The 24,214-nt window shown below is 42.7% G+C and overlaps 1 long non-coding RNA gene across 1 annotated transcript; it reads left to right on the top strand.

The window, feature by feature from the left end:
* The first annotated feature begins 271 nt into the window (after nucleotides 1-271).
* On the top strand, nucleotides 272-5,113 carry LOC137483116 (uncharacterized). Its single transcript, XR_011004345.1, has 3 exons — nucleotides 272-1,128; nucleotides 2,765-2,820; nucleotides 3,350-5,113. It is a non-coding gene; the product is annotated as an uncharacterized lncRNA (long non-coding RNA).
* The last annotated feature ends 19,101 nt before the right edge of the window (nucleotides 5,114-24,214 follow it).

Here is a 24,214-nt window from a genome sequence, read left to right as displayed (position 1 = left end):
TCTGTCAAGAATTCCCATCCCATCTATGTCAACAGCCAACCATATTATTTTAGGGACTCCCCTTTCTCTCTGGGATGAACGGGGTAATATTTCATAAATCAAGGCTTGGTTATCAAGTGAAATGCTTGTTTCTGACCACACCATGCTGAGGCTGCCAGGCTGTGACTGAAATGGCACACAGATAATGCCAGAGCAGCCGAGCTGCTGTAATCCTGATGGTGGAGCATGGAAATCCCTGATGGAAGTTTCTGCCAGTCTGAAATACAGGGAAAGAGCTTGGTCCCTGAAGAGGATCAACCCCCAAAGCATGTTTAGTCTGTGCTCTGCGTGGATTTGGACAGGGTGACCTTGTTTACCTTTCCACTGCAGTGGACTGAGCTCCTCTGATAGAAGCCAGCCCAATCTGCAGCACTGCCAAAGCTTTCCTGTAACATTAGAACAAAAGAGACGAGCCAGCCACAGCCTGTAGCCGCCTAATTGAAAGTTTCTGAGCCTGTCAGCGCTGTGCTACCCTGGCTCTCTGGTGAAGACAGAATATTCCAAGTTTTGCCCAATTATAGCTACCCGCAGCACAAGCAGCATCTCCTGCAGCCGGGCTCGGTCCTCCCACACTCCCGCTCCTCGCTGGGTCGGTGCCTCACGATGGAGTTGCCTGGCAACAAGACTCTGCATCTTTGGGAGACAAAAGCTATTATTTCTGTCACACAGATGTGCTAACGTGATTATTGACTGGAGCGGGGCACAAACACGAGACAGGTCAGATTCCTGATACTTGAAAATTTCCAGGCAAGAGGATTTTAAGGAAGAAAGGCAGAGAACCTGAGAGAAAGGTATCAAGGTGGAGGGAGGAGGCAGGGAATTGCCAGGTACAGTGTGAGATAAGGTAAACCTGCTCATAGTTTTTCTGGTTAAACAGTTTAATTTTTAAAAAAATCAACAAAAATACTGGTTTGTTGTGTTTTAACTGATGAACTTTTACTGAGCCCCTCCTGGGTTCCTGCAGATGGTCTGGTGGCTGCACAGAGCTGACTCCTGTGCTTGGGGGTACTGATTCTGCTGCTCTGGAAAAGGTGGTGGTACAACAACTGGGTGAAGAGAAGCTTCCAGGACCTTGCAGATGCTCAGCAAGTTCCAACCTCCCTGGCTAAACACTGCTGACAGAGAAATGTTCATTTCACCAGCTTCATGCTAGTTTGCATCAAAACCAAATGGCAAAAAGAAATAAAACTTTTTTCTCCCCCTGACACCTTTCTTTCAATGTTTATAAGTCACTTTTTAAGTAGAACCAACCAAGAATCTCCACTGTGAAAAGCCCACTGTCCTTCCTCTGGGATTCTATTAAGCTGCCTTGTGTAATGCCTTTCTCTGTGCAGGTCTGTGGGAAGAGCTGTGGCTTCTCCTTGCAGAGGTGTGGGATGCTGGATGCAGTCCCTGGCCCTGGGCTGCAGCTCCATGAAACTCCAGGCCCCTCTGGCACCGAGCAAAGCTGCTCCATGGCACAGGAGGGTTTGGTCATTCTCAGGTGTAAAAGTGCTGTTCATACCTGCCCTGCTCATGCTGCCCCTGCTCCTGTGGGTGGGGAGGTGTTTTGGTCTGTGCAAAGTCTGAGAACAAGCTACTTTGCACATACTTGCACTCAAAATAGCTTACATGAAGGCTGGGGTCGGTTGTCCTAAAAACGAGTGGCCCAGGGCTGAGGCCAGTGTATGAAATGTAGGGTTTTATTTAAACTACTATGTGGATCAGTTTTGTTTTTCTAAACTAAAGAGTTTCCACAAAAATCCATGAGGCAAAAATGGATTAATTTTATTGATGCAGAAGTCCCGACCCTGTAGCTGCACATTCCCAGTGAGTTGTGCTGTTGGCTGGCTAACAAAGTCTGTTGTAGGCTACACACAGCTGAGGCTGACCCTGCTCATTGCATGGATTTCTCTCATTATTAGCACTTATAAAATGAGCAGGTAAGTGACAATGCAACCAAAGTCCCCGAAAGTATCAATGTAGTATCAAAGTATCAATGCAAGGAGCAGGGCTGGTTAAAACTGAAAGAAAGTCATTATTCACATCATGTTTGTGCTGTTTTGGTGGGTCAGGAGCCTGGCAGTGACGCTGCTGGTTTTGTTGCAGTTTCTCCTGCTTGCTGTTTTTCTAGCATTAGTTGTGCTGCTCAGAATAATGAGGCATGACAGGCACCAAAGGAATCAGCCTCTCGGGGGAATGGATGGCCCAGTGCTCTTTCCCCAGCAACATGGAATTCTAATGACCACAGCATGAAATGCACTTTTCTGCTCTCTTGAAATGTGAATTAACAGGAGGGAGGTCAAGGCAGGAGTAACAAATGTCCCCCAATCCCTACCTGAAACTTAAGTCACGCCTAGAGCAAAATGCTGATTGAGCGTGTGAAGTGTCTGTGTTAGGGCAATTATTTCTTTTCCTCTTTTCCAGAGAAATCATCTCAAATGTGTGAGAAATAGAGACAGGTGAAAAAGTCTTTCTGGGGGGAAAAGAGTAGATTTCAGTATTTGTTTCATTTCCAGAAAGAAATTAAGATTAGACCTTTAAAAGAGCCCGTGAAAAAGAAAATAAGGACACCACAGTGTAGGAGATTTCTAGGGTACTTTCTTTGGCTCCTATTTTGTTTTGGCTTCCATTTCAATGTGAAATGACTCTAAAGGTGAAAATCTTTTCACTTTGTTGAAAAAAAAATCTACAAAATGCTTTGCCTTATCTTAAACTGAGATTTTTCTCCTGAATATTCAGATAGGCCATTCAACCACGTGAAGATGGGAGAGTAAACATACAGTTTATCCAGCCTGAAAGGTAAGTTTAAAAAGACCTCTTGAGCTCTGCATATGTATGAGATGCATAAATATATGTGTGTGTAAGTATGTGTGTGTATATATATATATATATATATATATATAAGAGTGCAGTAGTTGAATGGAAATGAGGTGTTTCTTAGTGTTACATCCTGAAAAGTACCCAGTATGGATGTCTCCAAATCTTAAGAGAAAGGCAAAAAAAGGATCTCTGCTGTAGCTAAATTTCTATTCAGGAGAGGGGTTTGGTTTTAATTTTTGCTTTTCCCACATAGCTGTAACTGTGGCTTGAGTGCTAGGATGTGAAATAATCTTCAGATCAGATATTGGGATTTTCAGTGGTGTGTGTCTCTGGGAGTGGTAGGTGAAGTGGAAAATAATAGAGAAGCTCAGTTAAAAATAAAAGAAAGTGGATTTTTTGATAAGTTAGAAATTGAAGGATGGAGCCCTAAGAGGGAAGTTGAAAACATACCTGCCCTTAATGAAATATTTAAATAGAAGGATTGAACTCAAGACATGCGTCTATCCAGCAGTGAAAGAAGCTGAGAATCCCTGCTGAAGGGCTGCATCTGTTATGAAAATCATCTTCCAGCCATGGCTTCAGTCTCTTTTGCAGGAAATCAATTCCTTGGTGAAGCTACTTCTCACTTACAGTGTAAGATACAATAATAGACTAGGAGAAAAATGCATTTTTGGCACCTTTTGGCTTAACCTACTTGAAAATGAACTTCTCCAGCTTCCAAAATGAGCAAACTTCTCTGCAAGAAGGGTTGCAAGGGGAAGCCAATCTGTTTATAGAGCAATGGTGAAATGTGGTAAATGCAGATCTCAAATTTTTGGTTTATTATAAGGTTGTCATTCAGGCAAACTTCTCATTCTCCCTAATTCTCCTTCTCATTCTCCTTCTTATTCTCCTAATAGCCATGGTGCTTTGATGGGAATTGAGTCCAGGCCTCAGGATTTGTCCATATAGCTTAACAAATCCTTGCAAATATTGATTAAAACTGGAGTGAAGGTAGCAGGAACAGCCAAAGCTGACTGCCTAATGCAGTGATTTATTACACAACACGATGTTTTTCCTTTGGCTGGTGTGCACACAGGCTCCCAACACCAGCCCTGAATTAGAGGAATTATTCTGTTCAGACACTCAACAAATTCTGACTGATGCAAATACTTCTCACTGAAGGAACTGAGTCACAATTTCACAAATAAACCTTTTTCCAGCTTTAATTGCTTAAAAAAAAAAAAAAAAAAAAAAAAAAAAAAAAAAAAAAAAAAAAAAAGGAAAAAGGAACATTTGAACATTATTTCTACTGGCGCCATCTGGTGATTTCCCGGCAAGGGCTCAGGCTCCCCAGCCAAATGCCACAGCCAGCAGTTCCTCCTCAGTGTGTTCCTGTACGTGCTCCCCCAGAAGTTTCTGCCAGTCTGAAATACAGGGAGATAATTCCGGCTTCATAACGATCCACTTACCGCGGAGAAATACAAGTGGAATTCGGTTCCATGTCATTAGTCCTCTCTCTCCCCTACTTATCTCAAGATCTCAGTGCCTCTTCCTAAATCTGATGTATAAAGATCAGCACATCCCCTCCTGAGGGGCTGTTAACATTCTTGGCAATGTGAGCAGGAAAACAGCAGTGAGGAGGATTAATCCATTCCAGTCCATACAGCAAAGCAGAGCCCAGCTCCCCGGTTTCCAGACCCATGCTCCTACCACCAGAGCATATGTGCTGTAATAATCTAATTTGCTGTAATAATCTAATCTCTCCCACCATTAATTCTGCACCAGTTTCTCTGGTTTGTTAATAAAATCAAATGTCAGCCTTGCTGTAAGGAGAATGGACTGAGAGACATCCTGCTTTTAAAGGAGCCAGAAGTGTTGTGGGTTTTATTTCATGGAGGTACTGGGACAGCTGTACCCTTTTAGGTTCCCTCTGCTCTGCTCCAGGCAGAAAGTTCCCTTGCTCCCTCTCTACCCAGGGAAGTTTGCAAAGAACTAAACAGAAAAGTTTGTAACCTCTCTCCTTTCTACCTCAACACCCAGAGAAGTGGATGTTCAGGTAAGGAAGAAAGGCACAATCAGTGATAGAGTAGAGGAGGCTCCTTTACATTCCCTGCATGCTCACAGAAATCAGGAATGCCATGGAAAAAGCAAGGATACATGGAACTCACAGCTAGATGTTCTGTCCTTACAGTATGGGAAGAGTTTGAGCTCCTCCATGAGTAACAGTGAAAAAGAAACATTTATCCAAAAGGAAGAAAAGATGCCCCAAAGAATGGTGACTTCATTGTCTCTTGAAATAAATAAAATCTTCCTTACTTGGACCAACAGAATATCCTGCATTGGAAGAGATGGAGGAGGGTGTGGACACATTGATGTAGGTTTTCCTTTGGGTTTCCTGCTGGGGGAAATTCCCACTTGAGCTGGGATGTCCTGTGCACACCATGTGCTCCAGGACGTCCCATGGATCTTCTTTAATTTTATCACAGAGAAGCAAGTTAGAGGGAGGTGATTTTCAAGAAGCTCATCAGCATAAAGAGATGCAATGTCTAGACACCTACCTAGGATCAGTACAAAATTCAGGATGAGGAATTCAAGGACAACTTGGCTCATAATAGCAATGTGGAGTAGCAGAAGTTCCGTGTAAATTTTGAGTGTAATTGAGCACATTTTGCCCTGCTGTGGCAGACAACTTTCCTTGCAAGTGCGTAACTTGCATCTTCTCTTTTCTTTTGCCATGAGCTTCACTCCTACAATTTTTCTTTTTTATTCCACCAAAGAAGAGACATAAAGCACAGCCAGAATAATTTCAAAATCCCAAGGCTGATGTTATAAGATAAGATCAGCTGGTTTAGCAGTCACAAGTACTTATTTATTTTTTAAAAGAATACAATGTGCTTGTATTGAATGCTGAAGCTAAGATTCTTCTATCATTTGTAGAAGGCTTTGTCACCAATAAATCTTTATATCATTACTTGGGTGATGGTGGAGCTTCAGTAACCTTTCACAGCACAGTATCAACCACCAAAATAACTTCATCCCAGACAGCTTGCTATACTCTTAAGAAGCAGAGCTAGTAAATGACAGTATAGCTTCTGGTTTTGTGCTTTTCCTCCCAAAACCAGCTTTCTTTTGTAATTTAATTTGAAATATTAAATTTTAAAAAATGGTATCATTTAAGATAAATGGCAGTGCTTTTCAAAAGTGCATGGTAAGCTCCTTTTGGATACAGCATGTAGAAAAACGATGGAAAAGATTCATGTTGGTTCTTTTTTATTTTAATGACATGCAAATCATGGTTCCATTTTAGATACTTGGAAATAAGCTCTACAAGTGCTTGATTATGTTTAATAGGGGCTATGCAAGTCCTATCCAGAGGCTGGAATGCAAGCCATAATATGCAGAAGGAATGGAAAGACTGATATAAAAGCAGAAATTAAGATCTTCTTTAGTGTTTCTGCTTTCTTTGATTTATTTAACCCTACTTATACAAAATGCAGTGCACTTGGGAAGCTTGTTTCTAGACAAGAAACCCTTTTCCTCTTCAGCAGGACAATTCATCTAAACTGGCTTCAACACATTTTGATAAATGCAGCCATTTTCACATACACACACCAAAAAAAAGGAAATGGAAAAGTACAATGGTATTAAGAGGGAAATGGAAAAGCACAATGATATTTAATGCTTTTTTAAAAGTAATTCAATGTGCAGCTACTGCTTCTCTTCTAGAAACATCTGTGAATTCAGGCTGTGGGTCACAGGTATGTGTGTGTGTGTGTGTGTCCAGGACATTTGCAATACTGCATTTTCATGATGATGACGATCATCATCATTATCTTCATCATCACAGGGAAATCACTGTTCCAAACTCACAAAAATGTGTTCTTACACATTGGTTTGGTGAGCAAGTGGGATTTTCAAGGGCAATCCAATGAGGCCTTACCAGGCAGAAGCCCATGGCAAGGGTCATTTACATAAGCATTTAATTACAGTTGTATTAACAGCCATCTCTCTGGTCTCTTTTGTCTCTGTTCCACAAACCAGCTCTACCACTGAGTCTTGTGCTGCTGCTGCTGAACCCTTGCTCACGTGTCAGCAGTTCTGCCAGCACCATGCTCCAGAGCAGCAGCGATGGCGTTGTCTTTAGCTCCACATCAAAACAAACCCGAGCGGCAGAACCCTGACATCCGTTGCACAATGGAATTCTTGGATTTTAACCAGCCCTCTGTGTGGGAACAGGATGATCCACCACAGCACAACTTCCCTGTTAAGTGGGTGACGTTTCTCCCAAGCCTTCTTTTGTGGACTGGCAGAACTTCAAAAAGTGACAGTGCAAGTCTTTAACGTGTCCCTGATGCAGTATCACCCCAAGGCAAAAGCATCCCTTCAGCTGTTATTACCAGTGTGGTGTTTGGGCAGGGATCTCACTGGTGAGTGCACCTCCATGTCAGCCCAAGGCACACAGTCATTTAGTATTAAAAAATCCTCCTCAATCCAATTGTTTTTCATTGTTTATGCTCACTTTTAACCAGTAGCCTCCAAATATTAATTCAAGAGAATGGTTCTTCCCAAAAGGGGTGGGAAGGCCATGAATAAATGCCCATTTGCTGTTTGCAGGGCTGAGTGGTATTTCCCAAGGAGATCGTTGGGAAGCAGCACAGGGACTCAATTAATTGCCCCTGTCTTTTGTAATGAAGCCACTCTCCTAATGTGGAGAGCTGCTCTGGGGGCCACTGCAGTGTCCATTCTTGGTGGTCACAATGGGGTGTGGGGCAGAGAGGGGGCCCAGCCCGAGTGTTCAGCTGTGCCACGTGAAGATCCCGTCCAATTTCACATAACAGCAGCAGCCTGTAGAGCCTGCACAACTCATTTACATTTTAAATGAACCTGCTGATGCCTTTGGGCAATCTTGATGGTTAACAGCTTAGGAGTAAAACATACCATTCTTTTCTCTCCTCTAAAATAAACAAATACATCTAGGCATCAGAGCGTCTCTTCTCTGGGTAGGTGCTTTATCTCTAGTATGAGGTCTGCATTTTAAAGGCATTCCTAGTGCTTTTAAGCACTTCTAAATCCCTAATATAGGCAGTGGCACTGGATCTTTTTCTTTCCTCATAAAAAACTAAAGAAAACAGCATCATAACGCACACACACACACCCCCAAAGGAAAAAATCTCTCTCACAGACATCTTGGACTCCTTATCTTGATCTCCACAGAGGACAACACTACCCTGCCATCCTCTTGCACAGGCAATACAGTTCACTGTCACAGCATTTTCCTTAATACCTCAGTAATCCCTAGAGCTACTTAAAAGTAAATTCCACTGGTAATGGGGAGATGAACTGACTGTTAGCAGGTCTCCCCTGCATGCACCATGGCTCTAAACAGGATCATTGTGATGGGGATTTGACTGCAAACAACCATCAGCCCCATTAGGTGAGATGAGCAAGCACAGCTTTTTGTGATTAAGCCTTCTCTGGGAGATGCCTTCGTTGATTTACAGTGATTGCCCGGACAGTGAGCTGAAGGTATTTCTGTTTGCTGCTCATCCTTGCTGCAGTTTCGTTTTTAGATAGCACTCATCCATCTTCCCCTGGCCAAGTTTTCACCCTGTAGCTTCTCTTCACATCCTGTTTCTGATTTGCTGCCGTTCCTTTCAAGGACATCTGTGTTGCAGATGAGTCCTAGGACAAATAAGCATCAAACTACCTTTACTTCTCAATCTAGTGGCCATGACCAGGAGGGATTGCAGAACTGCTGAGTGAAGATAATAGAAAATTTCACATTTTGCTGCTAGTCCAACACTCAGAGCAAGATGGAAAGGAATTATTTTGTGAATAAACTATTATAGATACGCATAAAGCTATGGCTGGTCAGATGATGGCAGCTATACATCTTAAAAAGTGCCTCCAACTCCCTCAGGAAAGATGCAGGTTTAGGAGCATAACACAGATCACCTGTGGGGAGATTGAACAGTACCAGATGATGGAGAGGGAATTAAAGGAAATTGTGATGTTTCCTCTGGGAGTCACAAGAGCAAGTTGCTCTTTCCAGAGAATTAGCTGATAAAATTCACGAAAAGGGGACCCCAGCTTGCCAGATGGGTTACATGTTTCCTTTGCAAGTCCCCCTCGAGGCTGATCCTATCCCTTGAGCCAGCTCTTTGGAAACCTGCAGCCATAAAAGCCTCCCTCCAAAGATCTGAGGGTGAAGGAAGCTCTCTGAAAGATGCTGCTCTGAATCCCTTTTGCTGCACTCGTGGTTTCCCTAGCGTTTAGCACTCTGAAAGGCAAGTGTCAGCAGAGTGCTTTCTCCAACAGCCACTGCAGAAGACAGAGCTGGCACCCTTTCAAGCTTGTCCAAAGAGCACATGCAAGCAGGTGTTGTGCCTTGTGGCAGAGACAGCACTGCTGTGTGCTGCTGGAACTGGGGGCTGTGGTCAGGCTGCCTGACAGGAAACCCAGAGGGAAAACGCTGGCTTGGGTTTCACTGGAGCCTCCCACAGCAGATGGGTGGAACATTTGAATAAGTCTTCTGAGCAGATGAGCTAAATGTTTTAGACCGCATAAGTGCTGGTTAGAGAGGCCCTGTGTGTGTCCCCTGCTAACGTGTCAACTTTGCAAAAGCAAGAAATACAAGGTTGCTGTAGAAACAGAAGTCAAGTGGCATGGGAGAAGTCAGTGGAGGGTGAGGAAAGGCTTTGAAAGGGTAAAGATCAAACCCACCTCTTGGCTTCTGGTTTTCTGTGGAGATGGGCTGAAACAGAATGGGAGAGCAGATGCAGATTTAAGAGGGTAAAATTGGTTATACAGCCAAATAGAGGTTGATAAGAGGAAGGACTGGTGGAAAGTAGATGTCTGACTTGTAAGGAGAGGGGTTTATGAGACCTGTCTCCAGACAGTCTTGCAACTTATTTTCCCCCAAAATATATTTCTTAGTGGAGATGCCAGATTGGGAACAGCACTAGGAGCCCAGAATGTGCTAGCCTTGAAAACCAGCTTTAGCAAGAGAAGGAGGAAATAGTCTGTTTGTTTACTGGAAAGCTCTCCCAGGGCAGCAACAATCTGCAATATTGATTAGGAATAAAGGCAACACATGAAATGGGTATTAATTTGTAAGATGAAGCTTAAATGTTTTGCAAGAATATAAAGTGGCAAAGTTACCTGTAGCTGGTTCTTGGTGATTTAGGAGTGCCTCCCATGTCCCCCTGCATTGCCTGCACTGTGCTCTCCCCAAACTCCTCGGATTCACCAGCAGGGACTGCCCAGGCAAGACCACAACTCTGGATTTTTTCCAGTTACTACAGATCTGTAGAAGCTGCAGCATATCCACCCACAGTGTGAGGATGGTATGGCACTGGGATCCAGGCAGGAGTGTTTGTGTGGGCAGATGATGAGAGGACACAGAACAACCTATTACTCACCCACAAACGAGACTCTCTGATGGGATGTGATCTGAGAAAACAAAATTCTTGAGGAAGTGACGGAATATCAAAATTGAACATTGGAATGAAAGGTTATAAGCCATTTTTCTTTGATGCTATCTTTTCCTCCATGGGACAGAAACAAGTGGTTCAAAGTCCCCTATGAAGTCATCATTTAAAGACAGAAGAAATGCATAAGAATGGAATTAAACCTCATAGACCAAAACTCAGTGTTGAGCTGAAAATTGTAAACTAACATCAACGTTCAGTCCTGGAATCTGAGTCCTTGCTGAGGAAAGAAACAAAAAAATAGAATCACTGAGAGGTTGGGTCAGCACATCCACTGGCAAGCAACTCTTGGGGCAAAATAGAGAGCACTTAACTGGATCATTGCACTTGGAACTCAGTTGGAAGGAGACACCTGGTAACTTCTCCCCCTAAAATCCCACAACCTCTCCCTTTTTCCCTGGGGCCTGCAGAGCTGGTGTCCCTTTTCTGCAAGGGAAAATTTTTTTGCTCAATTCTCCCTTTCTCTCCCAATTCATTTTTTGATCAGGAAAGTGGAAATTGGAGGAGATGTTCATCTCAGCTGCAGAAATGTTCCTGACAGTGTAGTATCACGTGCATTTGTCAGTCCTGCTCTCAGCAGCTAAAGCAAAGAGGCTCCATCACTTTTGCTATGGCAACCACTCCATGCACTTTAGTTAAACTTCACTTAACTTCTTTTCCCTTGGTGATATTCAGCTTGAATTGTCCTTCCCATGGTCAAAAAGGCTGCAACAGCCACTCTGAATTCTACCTGTATGGACAGAAATCAAAGGCTCAGCAGCCCAGCCACTTTGACAGTGCAAACTGCCTAAATTAAAACATCTGCACTATCTCTACCTAGACAAATAAATCCAAATTAATTTAATCTTACAGAGGAAAGTTTGTTTATTCATTAAACAGAGTAAAATGGTGAGTCAATTTGTAGACACCTGGGCTGGTATCAGCCTTCTGACACTGCAGGGTGAAACCGGCAGCACACGTTCAGAGCAAGCTAAAAAATCTCCCTCTTCCATCTTCCAGACAAACAAAGGAGAAAGGAATCAATTTTAAAGTGTCTCTTTCTTTTTTTAGGGGGGTGATAAGTTGTCAAGGAACCTTCTTCAGAGTTCACCTTCTCCATTCCACTTCTGGGGGAGTCTCTTTCCAAATTTCTGAAGAAAAGTAACTCTTCCTGTACTCCTGTTCAACCCCCTCCTCCCTGCCTGTGCTGGCCCTGTGATCTGTCTTGTTTGCAGGATATTCCTTATTAGGGAATGACTAATGGCACAGTGATGTCAACTGGAAAATATCCCCAAATCTCTTTATCATTGTCTTAGATATCTGTCATCCCTGATCTTTTGGAGCCATTTTATGGATAGGAGCATGTAAACTTATCCTGCTACTGGTGAAACAGGAAAGAAATTTAGGAACTATTAGCATTAGAGGCACAAACTAAAAGTAGTGGCATTTCTGTTAATTCCCTTAGAGTCATTGCATTTACTTCCTGCTTTGTTGTTATTTAATCTGTTTGTACTATTTATACATTTGAATGTCACAGGTTGGAATCTGATCCAAATCACTTCCCAATAAATCATGAGTAACCTTGGGGAAATCAGAGGTGTGCTGGGGAGTTCAGATGAAATCATAATTTCCAAAATATTTCTCCACAGTGAAATTTCTCTCCCCCAGAGGATCTGGGGAATGCATGCAAGTAGTTTAAAGCCTAGGGATTAGACTCTTAGCAACGTCCCAATCCAGTTTGTTTTACTCATCCACCTTGTCATATTACCAGTCCACTCCTGCACGGAATTTTACCTGGTGGTAATTAGATTTGCCTGGAATTGCATATTGCTTTGCAGCCTGGATATTTGTAAACCTCTGGATATTTGTAAACAGAGAGACAAAGCAAGAGGTAACTGTATGTATATATAGACATATACATATGCAAATCTTTTCTGCAACTTTGCTCACATCTTGAATTGCACAGGTTTAATATTGGCTGCTGCTGAGATATTGAGATTCAGTGGCTTCAAGTCCTTAAGCAACAACTCCGAATTGTGCAGAAACCATTGGGGACAGCACTGCTGTGAGCAGGTGCCGGTGCAGTTTTCTTCCACATGACTTTGCCAGTGCTGAAGGGCTCCCGGTATTCCAGCTCCGGATTCCAAACAGACACAGTGTCACCTAGAGGAGAAAGCATGGCCATGCACACCGAGATATAAAGGGAATATATTTTTCAGGGGAATAAATGTCCCGAATGAAACCAGTGTCCATACTGATGCAGTTTTCCCTTCCTCATTATCTTTCTGGGTTGTGTGTGTGCGTGGGCACAGGGCATGACATGAAGGTCTCTTGGGAAACTCCTTTGTGATAAGCCATAAAAAATATCTCACTGATTTGGGTCATTTATGTCTTTCTATTATCTCCTCCTTATTTCCCTTCTCAAGAGCACGGCGGGCTAACAATAACTTTTGATACTTCAGTGCCCAGTTTGAAATGTAGAAATAGCTCAGATAGTGAATTATTCCTTTGTAATTGGAGACAAGAGCCAGCAGGAGCCAGAAGGAGGATGATTGGCTTGCATTCACGTTCTCCTTCTAAAGGCCCTGCTGTTTCTTTGCTTCTACTGTACAGGAAGCAGACAAGCTGTTATTTCTTGTTGTTGAGTACAATAGGGCTTGGAAGAAATGTGTTGGGTTAATATTAACCACCTTTATTGAAAATCTTGGCAGACTTAACTCAGTCCTGTACCTTTGCAAGATGTGATAGATAAATGAATTATTGAGCAGTTCACTGCATGGGAGGTATTTCAGTCCTGCTGTAGAATAAAAGAGATTTTCTCCATGGGCATTTCAGAGCATCGTGCAGGTTTTGGCCGAAGTTTCCTTGTGCATGTCCCTGCTGTGCAGCCTCTCCTTTTGAAGAGCTGGTATAATTTGTCCCCACAGATGGATATATTTATTTCATAAAGCACCCAGACAACTCACTGGCATTTATACTTCCTAATGATAGGCATTAGGAGAACATGAAACATAGTGGTCCTGGGGTTAGTCGCTTGATTGCGTGTTAGGATTTCATGGCGTGTAGGAGGGGGAAATGAGCAGTAACAATAACACAGTTTCAAAATATGCTCTTCAGTGAAAGTAAAGCAGTTCCAAAAAGGCTCTCGTGTGGGAGAGGCATTGACACAAGCCTGTCAGGAAAGGTGATCACAGTCCAAAATGAATTGTGCCCAGGTCTTGGAAGATAAACATCCATGAGCAGGGATAACTTTGCATGAGTGAATTCTTCCCCAAGAAATGCAGATGACAAACTCATTTGGAGAGCGTTTCTTGAGAAGCAATCAGCTGCCTCCGGGCTTTGGAAACAGCGTGTTATTTAGATATTACCTCATGGGAAAAGGGGTTTAAGAGACCTTTTGTTTAAAAGTATTTGCTTTAACCAAGCCCAGTAATTATAGTCAGAGGACTTGCTAGGATCACATACAAAGGTCACAGGAACCCCACTTAGTTTAAGAAAAATAAAGGTACTACTGGTACAAAGAAAACTGAAAAATAACAGAGGATAGCCCTGATAAAAACATTCAATAAAGTGCCAGAGTTTCAGACATCCTGAGTTACAAATTTTCAGGATCGCTGTTAGGGAACATGGAAGGTCTTAAATCTGAATGAGAAGAGAAATAGCAAGTCTAATTTTCCTGCTTCCCATTAATAGAGAGCAAGTCCCAATTCTTCATACCACTAGATCTCATCTCTGCCAGCTACCTGCTCTTGGCAGGCATTGGAAGTTAAGGCATAATTGTTCTGCTCTATAGCAGGACATATGAGTAACTCAACAAAAAAATCTCAACTCTTACAAGATGACAGGGCATTTTTAAATTTCTTTTTCCTATTAGAAGCCACAGAGAGTTCTTAAAGGTTAGGTTTGGCCCAGCAAGCATGAGTTCTTGCAAAGAAGCACCTCACTTGCTAGCTGATACAAGAAGAACTCCAATTTACATTTAGAGGACGTGAGTAAGTGGTCATATAGGCATTTTTTTTGGCAAACAGAACTATTAATCATTGCATTTATTGTAAAATTAGACACATGGCTGAGATGTGCTGAACATGAGCTGATCACTTGCAAGTTCAGTTGTTGTGAGGGGCAGTTTGCAAGATTTTGTGCTGCTCTGGATTGGATCTTCCAAAACCAAGACTGTTTTAGAAGGCTGCAATTAGTCATTTTGAGGATGATTTGATGATTGGTTCCTGAACTGGGAGTTTGTTTGCCCAGACATTACTTGTGCTCACTCTGTAGCTGGTGGGATAAGTCACCTGCAGAGTAATATTTAGTCTCCATAAAAACAGCAGACATGACTCACTGATGTGTTTAACATCTGGTACATCAGTTCATTTTAAAACAGGATCCTCTATCCACCCAGCTGTCCCTATCCTGATGACTTGGAAGAGTCACTCTGTGTAGGCCATAAAATCATAATGATGCAGGTGATTTCTGAGCACTTGTGTGCAGTGGGCTACATGCAGGAACTCCTGCAAACATGGTGGTATTTTACTATCCAGAACTTTTGTGCTGTAATTGTTCAGACAAAAGAAGATACCTGCAGAAGAAATGGGGTGAATTGGTTCAGATCTTCATACTCAGAGGCATCTGACAGGGATAGACATGAGTTTGTTAATAACAGCTCACAAAGGTTCTTCAGTTGTTAGCATGGCAGGGGGAGTACACATATTTTATAATCATTTGTGATCATATTCCTGGATTGGTGTGTTCCTGTAGGTTAATAGGTACAGGAGCCCCATAATTCCTGACTCATAGCAAGCTAATTGATTGTGGGTTGGGGACTGCGCTTAACAAATGACAAACCTCACATTTTGGGAAAGGGAGAAGAGTAGAAAAGAGAAATCCTATTAAGTCTTGTCCTCCACTAACACCGGACACACTGCACATCAAATCCTCTGCTTGTGTGTTAATCACCCCACTCATTAAGCAGTGGAAGCTGATGAAACAAAAGTCACTCAGAGGGTCTGATGATGGAGGCTCTGTTAAGTTCCAAAGCAGACCAAATTAGATGGCTGGATAAGTATTTGCATACATTAACATTTACTAGCCCTTTCTTTTGTAAAGATCCAGGCAATATCTTTCTGGGTGAAGCATCAGGATTTTAATCATATTCTCTCATGGATTAGTTCACTTATGTTTCTAATATTGCAGGTCGATAACTACAAACTAAGAGATGATGTCTCATTAAAAAATCATTAATAAATACATGTTAGGTAGATGTAAAGATTGATAGGAAGGTTGTCCCTTTTAAATCAACGTGCATGGACCAGTTACAGCTACATTTTGTGCTGCTTTAGATTCAGGAGTCATTGAGATCTAAATCCCCAATGACCTAGAGATTAGATGTGCTCAGTGTCCCGAGTCATCCAGACCCTCTGTCATCTGTGTGATGTATTAATGGCATTGCTGTTGCATTTCAGGGGTTATCTGATCTTGCAGTGTCATTTCAAGTTCCAGCATTATGAAAAGCCATACCTGTTCAGGTGCAGCTAGGTTACCACAAACAGAAGAACTGTTTGTACTGTTTCCCAGTGTTTCCTGTGCTGCTTCTGACATGCTGTACATTCAGAGATCCTGCTGAAATCTGTGGAAGCTGCATGTCTTCTGCCCCTTGTACAGGAAAGGAGGTGCTGCTGGCACTTCCATTGCAGAGCACTCACCTGTGAGTGATTGTGGGAGGAACAATTCCCACCTTCATGGCCTTTGGGAATGGGACTTTGTGCAGATCAATAGGAAAACTTCTTTCATTACTTCCAATATGAGAATATCTGTGTGTAATTATGGTCAGAATGTGTCACCTTTGCCAGTATATCTATTGGAACAGGTCTGTATTGTCCTGTGCAGCAGTGAGTTCCCATGTGTTGCAAGATTTTAAAAAATAACAGCCAAAGAAGTGATAAAATGCAGCTGTTGGCAGGTACAGGCAGCAAAGTAGGGGAAAAAAAGAGAGCAGCCATAAAGCTTTATCATTCCTTTCCTGCAGAATAAATTCAAATGCACTCTCCCCTATCAGTTTTAGGCAGACAGATGACAGATGCCAGCAGACTAGAAAGGCTCAATAATATTGCATTATTATTATGGCTCCTTTAGAGAGGATAACATTTCAACTATTACAATGACTTGCTTTGTGCTGGCTCATTGTTAACGACCTACTTTATCACCATCAGTAACCTGAATAGCAAAGCTCTCTCTGGATATGGTAATCGAGAATCGATTTGCAGCCGGAGCTAAGCCTGGCTGCCACTATTGGAGTCTCAGCTGGCTGGAGATGAGGAGTGCCTTCCAACCTGTTCCTTTTTCTTTCTCCTTTAAAAGCTGGTTACAAACAGACCAGTATCACCTCACTGGTACATACCTGAGCCTCTCTTACTGCAAAATAAGCCTATGTCATGCTTCTGGGATGAAACCTTGTGAAAAGTCCTGGTCTATCAGGATTTGCTGTCAGACTGCATGTAGTTGACTCCTGACTGGTATAAAGAGCTGAGAAAATATCTTCCTGAGAGAAAAAAATCCTTTTTCATCATTACCCAAAGACTAAATATCACTGTGGGTGGGCTAATTGCTGGGCCCATCAGAGTTCAGGTTCTTTGGCCACGGTGCACAAGAAGGATCACAAACTACTTCTTGATGCTGATGATATTATCCTTTTAACACACAAATATTTTTTTTCAATCTCACTAGTAGGAATAGGTCTCAGCACTGAGCCTCTGTCACTGTATTTTAAGCATGGCAATCAATAATCAGAAAACCTTACAGGCTTATCACATAACTGAATTGAAAACCTAAGGGTGGTTCTGAAATCAGATTTGAGCTGTCTCCAACCCATTGTACCACTTATGTTAAGAAAGTGAGGCTGCTTACCTTCTGCCTTCAAAGAGAAACAGAAGTTCCAGATGTCTGTTTTTCTACAATGGGAGGTGTGCTTTGAAGTCTGCATGTCCCAGTCTTAAACCTGACAGATAATCTCCAAAGCAGTGTGTTACAATAAATGTAATCTGTATTCTTGTCCCCAGACACTTTCTAAATTCACACCCTCTGAATACTCAGGATGTCAAGAGATTCTTTAATTCACCTCTCTGCCCTTGGACACAGATCCATTCCCTCTTCTGATCAGAGGCTGCAAAGTTCCCCAGTTTGAGGTTGCTGAACACCTCAGGGGTTCTGCTCAAAGAATCAGTGAGAAGAGGTTCTTTCTAGGCTATTTTTATGTGAATGGTTGGGTTCTTCTGAAATGGACAGAAAGTACCATCTCAGGAGCCTCCTGTCCTTACAAAGATCAGAGAGTGTGACAGTAATTTCTAGAGCAATAGAGTGAAAGAGCTAGGATTGCCTCTTAGGGCACTGAGAATATGATCTGAACCTTAACATAACACAGCTGAAATTCCTCCCATTCTGCAAAAGAAGGAAAGATGTTGCTACCTAGTGGTGACTCACTGTCCTATGAAATATTGTCCCACCACTGTCAACGGGACCAGGGCATGACAAGGTACAATTGATTCTGGATACAACAGAAATCCTTCCACCTCTAGAGGGGCTGGTGGAGAGGAGGCACAGTTTGAGCTGCTCCAGTTGGTCTCTCAAGTCTTTTTTTTCTTTGTCACTGGATAGATCCCTTTCAAAGCACCAAGGAAAGAGAAAGGCATCGCTCTTAATTGCTCATTATGAATTGTTACAGCTCCTTGAGTCCAGTCAGAGCTTGTGAGCCAGTCTTTCAGCATTGGCTTTATGAGATGTATTTATTCCATATTAATTAGTGCACACATTTGGGATTACTGAGCATCTTCATCTTGGGATATTAGACTTCCAGAGAAGCTGCTCACCTCAGGCAAAGATATTCCCCAGTAAGCAGATTCCCACTGGGCAAAGCTCATTAATTAATCAAAAGCTCTGGATTAGCATTTTGAAGCCAGGCATGGAAGTGACCAGCTAGGAGTAGCTGAATAAAAATTAAACCTGACTGCCTCATGACAGCAGCATACAGCTGCACTCTCTCCATTTCCCTTCTGACTTCTCCATTTCCCTGTGAGGATATTCAGCTTCAGCAGAACCTGTCAGGTATTCTCTCATTTCCTTCAGAAAGTTCTGGTAGGGCCTGTAAGAAAAAGGAGGAGAGGGGGAATGACACAAGGAAATGACAGTGCCAGAGGTGGCTGGAAAACACTGTCAGTCTTAAGACTCTCATCCTGGAGACTTCAAGAAGATTTTAAGCTCCTTAATGGAAGCAGTCTTATAGAGGGTGATATTATAGAAGTGTTTACAAGGAGAAAAACCTTCTGTTGCAGAGAACTTACATAATGCTCACTCAGCTTGTTTGATGGATGAGACAAAGGGAGGGTTGGCAGCAAAATGGACCTGCTGCAAACCACAGTGCCCTAGTGGGAAGCTGCCAAATGCTGGTGAGCAGGAGGTGGTGGGGGATTTACAGATGCTGATCACAAAGGAAGTTTTAAATCCTGGCAGTTCTAGGCATAAAAATTTTGTAGGCACAAAAATATTTACTATACTATTCTGTCTGCAGTAGAGTGATGAGGGCCCCAGCCTTAGTTTAGGAAGATGAGTGTCCCACTGCAGTCAATGGAGAGAAGTTCAGCCCGTGTTGAGCCTCCTTGCACTGGCCAAAGTGAAGTTTTATGAGTGCTGAGAGAAGCGAGCAGTTGCCTTCTTCTTGTCTGTACACTAGTTTTTATAGAAGGAAATTTTGAAAGTTTCAGGGGTTTCAGACAAACTCATTCCTTTTGTCTCTTGGAATCTCAGCTTCCATAACCACAGGTGCAATATGCCTGTGAGGCTCTGGTAATCCTGTCTGTATCAGCAAAATGAACACAGCTCCTGTTCAGCTCATGAGCATGACCTGGCTTCTCCTTGAACTGCAAGCAAACATCTCCAGTGCTGATTTAAGGGTTCTGTGTTATGACTCTTGGCTCTGCTAAAGGCAGTGCCTGACATGCCCTGCTTCAGCACCTCAACCAAGAGAAAATCTCATATCAGACAGATATAGTCAAACCTCAAAACTGACTGAGCCACTGCCTAATGAGTTTTCAGTTTAAGTAGACATGACAGATTAAGGGTAGGGAAAAGACTGCTTTTCCTCCTATATCCCTCTGTTCATTGTGCCAGACAGAAAAAAGAAAACCTCCACTGACCTAAAAACCCCTTCATGTTTAATATTGGGCTGAGGGAGATGAGGACCTTGGTGTCAGCCCTGGTTTCTGTGACCAGGGCCAGCAGCTGGCCAGGGCTGGGCTGTCCTCTAGTGGAGCTGCAGGAAAGAAACTCAGCTTTCTGGAAAGAAGCTGATAATAGCTTCCCTAAGCATTGCTTTGGCTTCCTGCAGAGAGAAGTCTGGAGAGTTCCAGATATTTTTGTCTGTTGTTAAATTCAGCACACAGTTGCCATTACGGGCCTCTCTGAGAGCCTGATCGCTCCCAGCGTGAATCCCACATTGCAGCACTGAATAAAGAGAAGCACTTGCCTTGCCTGCAAGAAGGAGAGAGATAATGCTCCTACATTTCCATAGGGGCTGTAAAGCAGATCTGAAGGCACTGTGGTGCCAGGCTTCTCTGGGTGCTGTGAGCTCAGTTGGTGTGCAGGCACAGAGCTCTGGCTCCATGTGAACGCCTCCCCACGTTAGGATCAAACAGTGGATGGGGCAGGGAGCTTGGGCTGAGGCCCCATCTCTAAACAGGAAGGATCTCGGTCACATACATGAAGCAGAAAGTTTAAGGGAAGTTCAACCTAAAGCTTGGGTCACAGCAGCACATTTCACCTGTCTGAGGTGGGAGGATAGATTTAGCCTCTGCCAGTTTTTAAAGAGCCATACCCAGCTGAAGTTGCCAAGTGTTGGGAAACACCGTAAAATTCAGCTGGTGTCTCTCTCTGGGGGGAAAGTGATTAACAACTCTTGTGTTATATTTCTCCATAGGAGAAGAAATAGGTGCAGCCTGAAGAAGCCAAGACTTATTTTTCACCCAAAGTACTTAAAAATTAGTTCAACTTGAAGTAAATGTTCCACTACCCAGCCTGCTTTGTTAGTAATGCAAGAGTAATAGAAAAAATACATGGGCAGAACTGTATCTGCAGAGAGCAAAGCCTGCCCGTGCTCACGGGGAAGACTATTACCAATTGCTGCAAGAGTGTTTCTCAAAATGGTTTATAAGGCATCAGCAAGTCTTTAATTTAACTGTGTGCCATTATTACATGCTGAGTGTGGTTTATTATTGTGCTAATAAACCATAAAGAAGACTCTATAACTTCATTACCACAGTCAATTGCCATGTGCAGTGTTAATTTGCCAACAGATCATTAATTGCCGGCACTTGCTGCAATGTAGACATAAAGCAAAACTATTGGGCAGAGTTTCTTTTCCAGATTCTGTTCTGCTGACAGCAGTAAGACTGAGCACACACAGAAATAGCTGGGATTTGCCAGCAGAAAGGCTTAGAAGAAAGAAGGCATGGAGGTTTCCAATCCCAGCAATCAAATCATGGAATCAGAGAATAATTTGAGTTGTAAGAGACCTTTAAAGGCCACCTAGTCCCACACCCCTGCCATGGGCAGGGATATTTCAATTACATCAGGCTGCTTGAGCCCTGTCCAACCTGACCTTGAATGTTCCCAGCAGTGGGGTATCCTGTGCCAAGGTGTTACCACCCTCATCACAATTAAACTTCTTTACAGCTAATCTAAATCAACACTCTTCTCATCTAAAATCATCACTCCTTGTCCTATTGCTACAGGCCCTACTAAAAAGTCTCTCCCCATGTTTCTCATAGACACCCTTTAAGCAGTTGAAGGCTACAATAAGGAATCCCCAGAGACTTCTGTTCCCCAGGCTGAAGAACCCTCAGCTCTCCCAGTTCTGTTCTCTCAGTACTCCCCTAAATGACCTCTTGGCCCAATAAAGGCAGCTTTCAAATAAAACCAGATATATTCTGATTTGAACCTTTAAAAAGATTTAAAAATTACATTATTTAAGGATTTCACAAATGTAACTGGGAAGTATCATTTTTCTGTAGGGGGAAAACCAAACCAAAATAACTCATTTGGCTGAAATAATCTCTTCAGCAAAATGCATTGTTACATTTGGTCTATTTTGGGGGATCCATTTTGCACATGAAGTTGGTTTGATCCCTCTTTATCTACCTAATGGAGAGTACCACATGCACATATATGGTTGTATGTTATTGAGCCCTTCGTGGTCAGCAACAGCCTAAAGTGCCTTGGGAAAGCTGCTGGAGTAGGAAAATGCAGTTTAATCCTGACAGAAATAAAGATGTTTACATAAGTCCGGCAATGCAAAACAAAACATTTTGTTTTTGAAATAGTGGAAATGCCAAAACACTCTTAAAAATCTCTGATCCTGTGGGAAGTTCATCTTTTGCCCGATTCACCATAAACTTGAACACTGGAATTTTATCTGGGGATGAAATTCTAAATTGTACTCTGCTGCATCAGTGCATTTTTCCCAGTTTCAGAAAAAAAAATGTAATGGTCCTGATGCTGCATGTGGTCTAGCTCTCTCTCTTAATGATGCCATTACAACAGGGAATATTTTAATGCTCACTTTCCCTGGAGATATACAGCCCCACTCAGTTCAGGTGCAGTATGGGGTTTATTAAGCTTCACAGGAGGTGCTCTTTCAATTCCAGTTCAGATTTGCTGGCATACTAATGTCCTGTTCCAAAGACTGTCTAACACTTTATTACCTGGAAATCTGAAAGGCTATAAGGTGATAAAAAATTCCTGCCAGAGCCAACATGGGATATTCCTTTACTTATGCACCCCAGAGGATTTATAGAGTGGGACCTGACCCTGTGAGACGGAGATGGAAAATTGCTCTGAGCTCTCACCACCATGAGGTGGCCCTGACCCCTGTTCTGGGGAGAGAGCTGGTGTCTAACTGGGAAGTTTCTGTGGCTCTGATGACAAGGTGGTAATGTAACACCATGGTCAGCTTTACCCTGAAGCTTGTTTCTAGTTAGTAGGAATAAGGTAAGGGGGAAAATACAAGTGAGAGAGCGCCTGAAAGTTTAAGGGCATTAATTGCCTCCCAGCTATCAGGGTTGCAATTAAATTCATCTTGTTGACTTCAGCTTTGTTGTGATTATGTGAAATTAATCTTCAAGCACACTGAAAGCTTCCATTGCTGTCTGTTTTAGTGCTGAAACCAGCAAATCCCAAACAATATGCAGAGAAGCATTGGCATGTGTCTGGCAGTCACCCAACTAAAAATGTCAAGTTAGAGAAATGCAATTAAACTTTTTTTTCCAGTTTGCTTTTGTGTATTGTTTTTCCCCTTGTTTTTTCTCCCAACCATATTAAAACTCTGTCTGTCTCTCTGGAAGGGCAGAAATTCAACTGACAAATCATTTGAGGAGGTCACGAAAGTCCAGTTGCAATTCTTCTCCCGATCCTTAGCTCAAGCTGGATTAGATGTAAAGGATTACTTGGAAATTTCAGCTCTCAAATAACAAATCCCTACTGCTTTTTAACTTTTGATTAGTGCTGTCAGCCTCCTGGTGCTGTGCATCACACACAATTAAAAGCAGTTTCTGCCCCAGAAAGCTGGAACTCAAACCCCCTGCTTAGTATGCAAATGCATTACCTGACTTGTGCACGTGTTAAAAATTTATGCATCAATGTAGTCAGTGAAAGCTTGCTATTAACATCAACTAGTACTCTAAGCCCTTTTTATGTAAGTGAGGTGTTCATAAATATGTTCATGCATTTTACATCCCTACTTTCAGAAAAAAAAATTGTAATTTTTCCATGAATATATAAATACCCTTGTAGCTGCAGTTTCTGTATTAATTAAATGATGTTCACTTTTAAGCAGCAATGTACCAAGGAGTAATTGATGGGGTGGGTGCTCACATCTAGGCAGAAACAATGTTTATTATCTCTGCTTGCTGCTTTTAGCTGCTAGGTTCTGCCTACGAGAATTTGAAAAAACTGCCAGCATGATTTAGTTTTTTCTGTTGTGTTTTGATGTCATCTTTGAGAAGCCAGAAACCTCAGTAACCAAAACCTGCAGGAAGAATCGCCCACTTCTCAGAGTATGAGGTAATCAGGTACCCCTTGATGTGTGAGATCTGCATGGAGGAAAAAACCAATGAAACCTATATTGTGTGGACAAGAAAGCAGGACAAGAGCAGCAGAAATCAGCATTGTTTTCTCTCCTGAATGTGATCACTGAGTTAATATTGTTGAGTTGCATTGACTGAACAAGTCACTGAATGCCTGAACATCCCTGCAATCAGTGCTCCCTTGTGCCTGCTTTAACAACAGAGAAACCCCATGGAGGATGCTCTTTCTCTTACCCTTGGAGTGAGCAGTTGGCACAATAATGAACTGGGATGAAGGAGATTGTAGTGCTGGATTTCCCACGTCTTGGTCTCCTGTAGCAATATTCACCAGCCACTACCAAAGGAGGACACTCAGTGGTCCCAGAGGTGTTGCACCTGGGGAAGGTACCTGGAAGAAGTGTGCCCATGATGGAGAACACAAGGAAGTGCTGGGATCCAGCTGGGTTCTCTCTGACTCCCCAGAAATTTGCTCAGGTGAATCACTCCGTGGTCGGATTGACTGACAGCTCCAGAGCTCTCTTATCTGGATATTCATCCCCACTTCTTTGGGGCACCTACCTGATTCCCCAGCTGCTCAGAGAAGGTTGTAATCAATACCTGCCTCTGCAGGTTGTGTACAAAGGCCCCACAGGGTTTCATTTGGGGTAACTATTTGACACCAGTCTGGATGATGTAGAGCCCTACTGACCCTTTTTACCTTTGAGGGCCATATTCAGTCCTATGATGCTGTGTTACAACACTTAACCCCTGTTCCTTGCCTCTAATACAGGTGATGCTGTACAAAAAATGTCAACTGAG

Source organism: Anomalospiza imberbis, chromosome 15 (genome assembly GCF_031753505.1).
Source record: "Anomalospiza imberbis isolate Cuckoo-Finch-1a 21T00152 chromosome 15, ASM3175350v1, whole genome shotgun sequence".
In the NCBI taxonomy this organism is placed as follows: Eukaryota; Metazoa; Chordata; class Aves; order Passeriformes; family Viduidae; genus Anomalospiza; species Anomalospiza imberbis.
This window is presented reverse-complemented; position numbering and strand designations above follow the sequence as displayed.